This window comes from Mastomys coucha, unplaced genomic scaffold (assembly GCF_008632895.1).
Source record: "Mastomys coucha isolate ucsf_1 unplaced genomic scaffold, UCSF_Mcou_1 pScaffold18, whole genome shotgun sequence".
Lineage (NCBI taxonomy): Eukaryota > Metazoa > Chordata > Mammalia > Rodentia > Muridae > Mastomys > Mastomys coucha.
In genome coordinates this window covers 12384902-12394195 of record NW_022196900.1, presented here as the reverse complement: position 1 = coordinate 12394195, position 9294 = coordinate 12384902, and the positions used below count along the sequence as shown (strand labels likewise).

General features: G+C 35.4%; 1 long non-coding RNA gene across 1 annotated transcript in view; it reads left to right on the top strand.

The window, feature by feature from the left end:
* Nucleotides 1–8988, top strand: part of LOC116095313 — a 22235-nt gene extending 13247 nt beyond the window's left edge. Inside the window, exons 2-3 of the long non-coding RNA XR_004120546.1 lie at nt 7930–8005; nt 8768–8988. This is a non-coding gene — a long non-coding RNA (uncharacterized LOC116095313). The remainder of the gene's footprint in view (nt 1–7929; nt 8006–8767) is intronic.
* The last annotated feature ends 306 nt before the right edge of the window (nt 8989–9294 follow it).

The window sequence follows — 9294 nt, the reverse complement described above, 5'->3', positions numbered from 1 at the left end:
ATGAACTAACTAGCACCCTCAGAGCTCCCAGGGTCTCAACCACCAACCAAGAACTGCACATGGTGGGTTTGATTGTTCTGGCAATTGTATAGTAGAGGATTGCAAATTCGATCGTCAATAGGAGGAGAGGACCTTAGCCCTGTGAAGGTTCTGTGCCCCAGTGTAGGGGAATGCCAGGGCCAATAAGTGGGAGAGGGTGGGATAGCAGGCATGGGAAGGGGAGAGGCAACAGGGGTTTGTTCTTGTTGTTTTTGTTTGTTTGTTTTTTGGAGGGGAAACTGGGAAAGGAGAAATTTACATGCAAATAAAGAAAATATCTAATTAAAAAAAAAAAAAGAGTTACCTTAGTCATGGTGTCTTCTTACAGCAGTAAAACCCTAAGACATCAACCCATCCACAGAACCTTCACCCTAAACTGTGTCCTGCCTACAATATTCTCAAGGACAAATTGCAGAGTTAATTCCCAAAAAGATGACTCCCCAAATTGGGACTCATCCTATAGGCAATCCCTGAAGCTATGAATGATTTTCTGTTATGCATGCAGACAAGAATCTACAATATCTGTTCTCTTAGAGACTCTACCCAGTAGCCAATGGAAAGAGATGCAGACACATGCCCAAACATTAGATGGAGCTCAGGGAGTCTTACAGAAGAGTTGTGAGGATTGAAGAACTCAAAGAGGACAAGTACTCCACTGAAAGGGTCAACAGAGTCAATTAACCTGGACCCTTTTGAGGCTCTCAGGGACTGAATTGCCAAGCAAAGAAGGAGCACAGGCTGGACCTATGCCCCATGTACATATGTCATAGATGAACAGCATGGTCTTCATGTAGGTCCTTCAGTAACTGGAGCAGGGGCTGACTCTGAGTCTGTTGAGTGCCTGCCTGTGGATCCAGTACCCCACATGGACCACTTTTTCTTGTCTCAGTGGGAGGGGATGAGCATAGTCAGGCAGTGACTCGATATACAGGGTAGGGTGGGGGGAGATGGAGAGTTGAGGGAGTGGTTAATTGGGATGTGAGATACAGAGGGGGGCTTCTTCTCAAAAGTGAAGAGGAAGGCAAAATGAGGGGAAGACTTGTATTAGGGCGTACTGCGAAGAGAGGTAGGTCTGACATTGCAATGTAAAGGGAATAAATTTAAAAAAGATAAAATGAAAAAAAACCTTTATGGCAGTTTTATATACAATGGTCAATATTTATAAGTAACTAACTAGTAACATGCTAAACACAACAAAAGATAGCAGCAGATGGAAACAAACAGATGGTTGAGATGTTTAAGCTAGCAAATATAGAAAAGGAGAGACGATGATAGGAATAGAAAAACGAAAGATAATTTTCTCTGTGTAATTATAATTTAAAGTGTACACAAGCCATGCCCAGGATTTAAGGGAATCAATATTGTGCTGATAATTTCCCTTAATTATAATGTAAACTCATTTTAGTTTCATTAATATGCAAATTAATTTACTTTACCATTTTATCAGGTCACTGATATGTTTTTACTAGTTTATGTTACCAAGCTTTGCTTGCATTTGCTGGGAAAATAAAATTAAAACCTAAGCCTTCTATCAGCATCACTCCAACAAAGACAGACAAAGAATGAAAAATAGTTTTATGACTAAGCTTTAAACAAGAAATGACTATCATAGGCATCCTTCTGAGAGAAGAAACAGTCAGAAATTGTACAGGAGAGATTGTTCAATGACTAAGAGCATCACTGATCTTCCAGGAGACAGGGTCCAGCAACCCTGTGAGCTTACAACCATTTCTATTTCCAATTCCAGCTTCTCTTCTTGCTTCATGGGAACCAGGTGCATATGATGCACATACATACATTGAGGTAAAACAGATACACATAAAAAGTAAAAGCTAAGAGTAAATAAATCTTTCTTTAAAAAGTTAAGAATCTTAATCTTTTGTAGCAAATTAGAGCAGTCCATTCCCTATATGTTTTGAAGGTAATCTAAGTAAATTGCATTTACTTAGTAATTATGGGGAGTCAGCAGTAATTTGTTACCCAAGAGAAAATTATATACATATACATATATATAATATAAAAACATTATATTTTGATTATATATAATCATATATATATGTATACATATATAATATAATTGTGTATAAATATAAGTACATGTGTCTGCATACATGTATATGTCAGGATGTAGTTTTGTAAGTTGGAGAGATTTCTCTAAGAAGTCATGACCTTACCTTTTAACAGGTTCGGAGATGATAAGAGTATAGGATCCTCTAGTCCTAGATGCTTAGATTTCAAAAGAGATGAGCCCTGGGTCTTTCAGAGAGATAATTGTAGTTTTTAAAACTTCTTATTATTTGTTTAGCACTCAAACAGTTATGTAGCCATTCAGAAACAGGGAACAAATTTCATGTTTTCTCAGATAAATGCTGTAAGAAACCTAAAGTGTCTTTTGCATTAATTTCAAATGGAAGAACAAGATATGCTAAACTTAAACTCTAGTCAGCCTTACAGTCTCCTCCCTGGATTACTAAGTAAACAGTATTGCAGTTTTGTAATTCTCTCTCCTGTTGTGCTTAGTTTTCTTTTAGTCTACTTATCCAGCAAGTCCTAGAAAAGGAAGTCAATTATCAGATTTACCACGGAAAATCAGAATTGCTGAGTTTCATAATATCAGAACCTTGATGAATTAAATGTGTGCAGATTTCATTTTGAAATGAGTAATATTACTTGGGAGAGTTCTTTATTTGTTTTTTATCTTTTCTTTCCTTCATTTGGACTCTTGAGAAAGGATTTTACTCTGAAGATCAGTCTGGTCTGTAATTTGTAAACTATTTGCCTTGGTTTTGTGTACAGAAGTTACAAGTCTTCACCTCTATCACACCATTATGCCCAGGTTCCCTCACACACACACACATACACACACACACACACACACACACACACACACACATTTAAAGTGTGTTTAATCTGTAGCCAGGAAATCTAACTTTTCATTAAGAGCTTTCCTTATAAAGCCTAACAATCATTGGTCACTTCAGCGATTGGATCATGTTCCTCACAAAGGTATGTGTAGTAATAACTTTGATTTTGAACTGTTGGAGAGAGGTAGAAGTTTGAAGATGTGGGATCTGGTGGAAGGATTAGGAACCTTACGAGTGGCCCTCCCCAGAGGACTGTGTTAGCAACCCCTTCATTTTCCTGTTACTTTCTTCTGCTTCTAGCTGTGAAGTAGTAGTTTTGCTCGAGGACACACACTGCTGTATTGCAACTGATCCAAGCAACAAAACATTGATATATGTGCTGGAACCTATCAAGTTGTGAACTAAAATAAAGTAGTTCTCATCACTTTATCTCAAATATTCATTACAGTAGGAGGAATTTCACCATTGTAATAATGTAAATGACATCACTTCTAAGTGAATTTAGGTGTCTTGCTATATTTTCTTCTCTAGTAATTCTTGTGGAAATGATGTGGAATATAAATATACCTATTACCAACAATTAATACCAAAAGCCTTATTATGGACTCATTGAAAGGGACAAATTGAATTGTCAGAGCCTAGTGGCTATGTCTTTGTTTTAAACCTCAAAGATTAAGTCAGTTTATGAAATTTAATGAAAGTAAATTAATAACAACTCAGATACAATTAAAGATGAATAAAACTCCTTGAATCATACCCACACACCTTGTTTGTGTGTGTGCTAGAACAGAACCTGCACCCCAAAGTGAAGAAAGTCCATCTCAGAATTCTTCTATACAGTGTCTCGCTGTAAAGCTAGGCTGGTGCTTTTGTAGTAAGAAAACATTTATTTCGTTTCTGCATTGCCTTGCAAGAAAGTATTTTTGTACAAAAATTTAGTGCTTATGCATCAAGATGCAAATCAATCATTTTTGCTTTGTTATTCTAAAATTACTAATAAAAACAGTTTTTTTTCCTTGTCATTCATCAAGTTATTGGGTATGTCCATTCTAGATTAATTTACATGAGTGCTCTAACTTATAGCACAGCAGACATGAAATTTTTCTATTAGTACAGATTTTTAAAAATAATTGAATAACCTGTTTGTTTTCTAATGAAATGTTATTCTTAAATTGAAATAATCCTGCTGTGAAAATGCCAACTATAAGAATAACAGTATTTGGTAGAACATATCTTTTTACAATAGCTCAATACTGACATCAATCACTCTACAAGAATTAAGTTTTGTCTCCTTGATGGAAAATACGGTTCAATTCTTTGGAGAATGTGGCTTAAATAGGAATGATCCTTGCATTTGACACTAGTAATTTTCAACCATATGGATGCTCAGACAGAAGCACTTGAAAGGGTCTCTTTAAGCCCAGTACAATGGCAGCTTTTCTTTCCTGTGAAGCATTTTTATGTAAACAACATTCTTCTGCCAATAGCTTCTAGCTATTCATTCTTGATCAAAATTACTTGATTTTCCTGAGTTTCTGGGAAAGGGAGAAGCTGTGTTTTCACTGGATTTGATTACAGGAGGATGCATTTAAATCAGGTACAAGACATGGATGCAGAAGCAATTTTGTAGACTGATCCTCCCCATAAATGACTTTAACAGACATGCCTCCATGTTTATTTCTGAGCTCTACTTCAAGTTTTAACAAAACAAATGATGAGTAAAGCTGAGGCCATTTTTACATAATGGTTTCTGAATTGTAGAGAAAGAGTTTGTTTTATTGTCTGATTCATTTGCTTTAATGGAAAACTAATGCTTATACGAAATTACAAAAACTTAATAAATGGTAGAAAGAAAATAATGTCCTCTGAGTAGGTCAATGGGCTCTACTCACCTAAAATTGGTAGTGATGTATATTGATTGAAACTTTATTACTGTCTGAACTCTGGCTCTTGAAAATTGGAAGATTGCTGGCCACCCTGACTTACACAGAACCACTAGAAGTTCTAAAATCTCTCCCTGCTTAGTATTAATTTTATAAAATTCAACTGCTACCAGTTTACTGGTAATGTTGGTTAAAAAGAACTTTCTGCAATTATTGTGACTATCCTCTACTAAGTTCTGCCAATTGAATGCCTCCAAGGCTTGATGGTCGACATTGTAGCAGTGTACTGTTGCCTTTAAAATGTTTCTGTTCAGAGGGTTTTGTGAATGAAACCTCATTCTAGGCAAAGTACATAAAGACTACAGTAGAGTAAGACTCACAGTTCCCATGCTTCTTACCATCAGTTTCCATTCTTTTTAAAAATATTTCTAGAAAACTGAGACTAGGAGCATGGCTTAATAGGTGAAGCTCTTCTTGCTCAGCATCTATGAGGACTTGAATTTGATCTCTAGCACCTATTAAAAGCCAGGTGTGAGAACACATTTTCATAATCTCAGTGCTGAGTGGCATTCCCTCTCATATGCATCTGAAGATTCATTGCCTAGCAAGATGGCAAGTTCAAGATTCATCAAGACATCCAGTTTTCAAAGAATAAGGTTAAGAGCAATTGAAGATACCCCAACCTTAACTTCCAGTCTCTTCATGAACACCCACATAGACAAATATGCATTAAAGTAAGCAGGCAAGCAAGAAAACAAAAAAAAGGTTAAGAAAAATAGAGGGATACATCACATATTTATCCTCTGGCCTCTACATGTATATACGCAATCAAGCACACATTCCTATACTCATGCTTACAAATAGACACACATTACATACACATACACACACATACAAAAATCACAATATTTAAATAGTCTTTAGAAAATGAGCAAAAGTTTCTTGTATTGAATGGCATGTTTAAGTTTAGATTTTGTCATGTTTTAAAGTCAGCTTGCCATCAGACTTCTTGCTGTGTCTTCCACGATCTGTAGAGGGAATGACTCAGAGCTGAGCAGGAAATTTAAGTGCCACTAAAAAACGTGCTATCAACTTCTCATCAGACATTTTCGGTCTCATTAAAGTGAAACAATTTTTTTTTTTAAAAAAAATTCCCCAGTTACTTGTTACAGATATCATGTATATTATTCACCTGAAGTGCAGGCTAAGAATTATAGCCCTGTAAGCTGCTACAATCTTTTTACATTGTTTTTGATGAATTCAGAGATAAGAAGCCTTGATGAAGACAGACCAGTGTTTTCCTCTCAATGTGTGACCAGCAGGAAACAGTATAAAATGTATAACATTAGTATGAGATAAATCATATAGGGTTTTCAGACTTGGGAACAAACGAAACTGGTAGAAATAATGGTCACTTTCAGTTTTCCAAAAACCTCATCACATTCAAAGGCCAAAACCAGGATTTACAGAGCTAACTTGATATGCTGCCATAGCATTTGCCCACTTGGCAAAAGCTGCAATCGGCCCACTGCAGAACTGACTTTCACAAATTGCCCAAGCTTTTTCTTTGTTTTGTTTTCAGTAGGACATTTTATTTATAAAATAACCATATTATAAACTGTAGCAGTCTCTAGCTTATGGCTGGAAACAGGTGAAATAACTATTTTACTGTAGTTTGGTAATAGTATAATCTTCCTAGTGAGGCTTTATGCCCTGTTGAAACAAGAATTGTTACAAAGTTAAACTCACTTTTGCACTTTTTCTACTTTCTGAGGGTATTGAAACTTATCAATATTTTGAAGAATTACAGAGACTTCTGGTAGGATACATTTCTATTTGTGTAAATGAGTAGAGAAAATAGAAGAGCCCTGCATCTGTCAAGTATCTTATACTGTAAATAATAGACTTTTTTGTAAGTAGATCAACAAGACTTTAAGCATTTTGTTTGTGAGATGAAAAGGAGGAAATGATGTATTTTTAAGTATTTTACAAATTATCTATCTTTGTTTCTACAGCTCTACTTGAATTTCATTTTCTTTCTGTTTTTGGTTTTTTTTTTTTGTTTTTTTGTTTTTTGTTTTCTGTTTTGTTTTTCTTTTGTTTGTTTTTTTTGAGACAGGGTTTCTCAGTATAGCCCTGGCTGTCCTGGAACTCACTTTATAGACCAGGCTGGCCTCAAACTCAGAAATCCGCCTGCCTCTGCCTCCCAAGTGCTGGGATTAAAGGCATGCGCCACCACCGCCCGGCTCATTTTCTTTCTTTCTCTTTCTTCCTTTCTTCCTCCCCTTTCTCTCACTCTCTCTATCTCTCTTTCTTTCTTTCTCTCTTTCTTTCTCTCTTTCTTCTTCCTTCCTTTCATTCTCTCTTATTTACTCCTTTCTTTCTTTCTTTCTTCCTTTCTTTCTTTCTTTCATTTTTTTTTGGGGGGACAGGATGCCTATAATATCCTAATTACAAGGGTTCTGAGGTAGATTTCCCCTTGTATCTACAACTTTTCTTATTCTTGAAAAAAAAAAAAACAAGAACAACAACAAACAAAACCTAAAAACATTGGTTAGCAACTTGAACACATTTAGAATTAACTAAAACTCAAATGACTAGGCATGCCCATTTTATTTCTTAATTAAATCATTTGAAGTAGGAAGATTCCTTCTAATATAGATATTTTGAGATGAGAAGATTCACTTTCAATCTGGACTGCACTGTCTTCTGAAAGCCAATGGAACATGGAGTAAAGAAGGTCTTTTGTTTCCTGATTGTTCTTGCCTCACTATCAAGTCCATTCCTTCACTGCATTATACATTTTTTTTTTCAAAATCCTAGCATATACTGAAGACCAGCTGAGACATCCAGCCTCTTAGACTAAGGAACTGCTAAATTCTTGGACCATAATTTCATATGCAGCCATTGTTGGATTAGCTATACCACAGAATTCAAGTGATTTTAGTAAATCTCCTTCAGACATGTTCTGTTTTCTGTTCTATGTCCTGTGAGTCTAAAGAATGAATATACACAGTGAGGCAATGGAGGGCACACATACTTTGTTAATTTTCCTCAGGTCCAGTCATGGAGATATCATGAATTGCTTGCCAAGTTATGATTAGTTAAAGCCCTTTAACTCCTTGCCTACTTCTGACCTTTAGGAGGAACACATGAGGAGTGTTGAAGGTAAAAGAAGATAACTGGAGAGCAACTGAATGAACCTTGACAATGAATGAGGTAACAACATCACATCAACAGATCAACATCACATCCATCCTTCCCATTCCTGTGCTCCATCCTGTGTCTTACTACTTTTTCTTTCTTAATATTGGATATGTTCAATCCAGACAGAATAATGTACTGCACATCTAGAGTACTACTTGATTTACCTCTAGGCCCATGCTTATGATTTTTATGATCTTAATCCAATGCACAAGGAAATTGACTGGGAAATTTACTTCCCCTTTGGCATAAACTAATCTATTTCTCTTTTCCAGATATGCTTAAGGTAAGTTCCACCACTGTTCAATTTTATTTTTTCTCTAGATGAAGTTTCACTAGATTGGTGCCTAGATTCCTTATGTGAAGATTTTTTTATTCTACCAAACATCAGCTTACTAGAATGTGAACAGGAAATTAAAACAGGAAAAATATGAATTCTAAGGCACTTGTAGTTTCTTTCCTGTGGCTAGAATCATCAGCCTTCTTATCTTCTTCTAAGTTATTAGCTTAGTTTTTCTCTATATTTTTATACAATTACATTTTTCTAGTTAAAGTTATAATCCTAACTATATAATATGTCTACATTTAAGGACTCTATCAAGGAACTGTGAACTAGGATACAAATGATATCAAGTTTAGTTCAGGGGATTCAAAGACCCATGCCCACAAAGATAAATAAATAAATAAATAAATAAATAAATAAATAAATAAATAAATTAAACAAGTTTCATTACCAGTTAACTTAAAAACCTTATATGTCTCTTTTTGAATGTACAGTAAGAAGAAAAACCACAATCTAAAATATCAATACTGCTTTCCAGTCAGCTGAGGCACAAAAGGAAAAACAAAAGCAAGTAAACAGTGGGATGGAAACAGCAAGAAAGAAGAAAGTATAATTTGTAAAAGAACCATTGCCAAATTCCTGTTCCCATTTCTCCATTTTAATTCTGGCTAATTTCATTTTGCACATAATGATATATATCAAGTAATTGCCAACAATTTACTTGCTTGGGATGAGATCTGTTTAAGAGTTCTCAGTTACATAAATAGTAATGCACTCTTTTATACAAATTGAAAAAAAAAGTGAACTTTAGGCTACTACGTGATTATACTCCCATGCAAAAAAGATAGGCAAGAGGAAATAGAGGAAGACAGGGAAGGAAGGGAAAATGGAGGGGAGAGAAGAGGGGATAATGGGTGAGGAGAGAGGGAGATTTAAACAAAGCACTGTTTTGTGGGCAATATTATTATTCCTATATTTTTATATTTTCAAGCTCTATATAGGATTTTGGAAATCACATTAC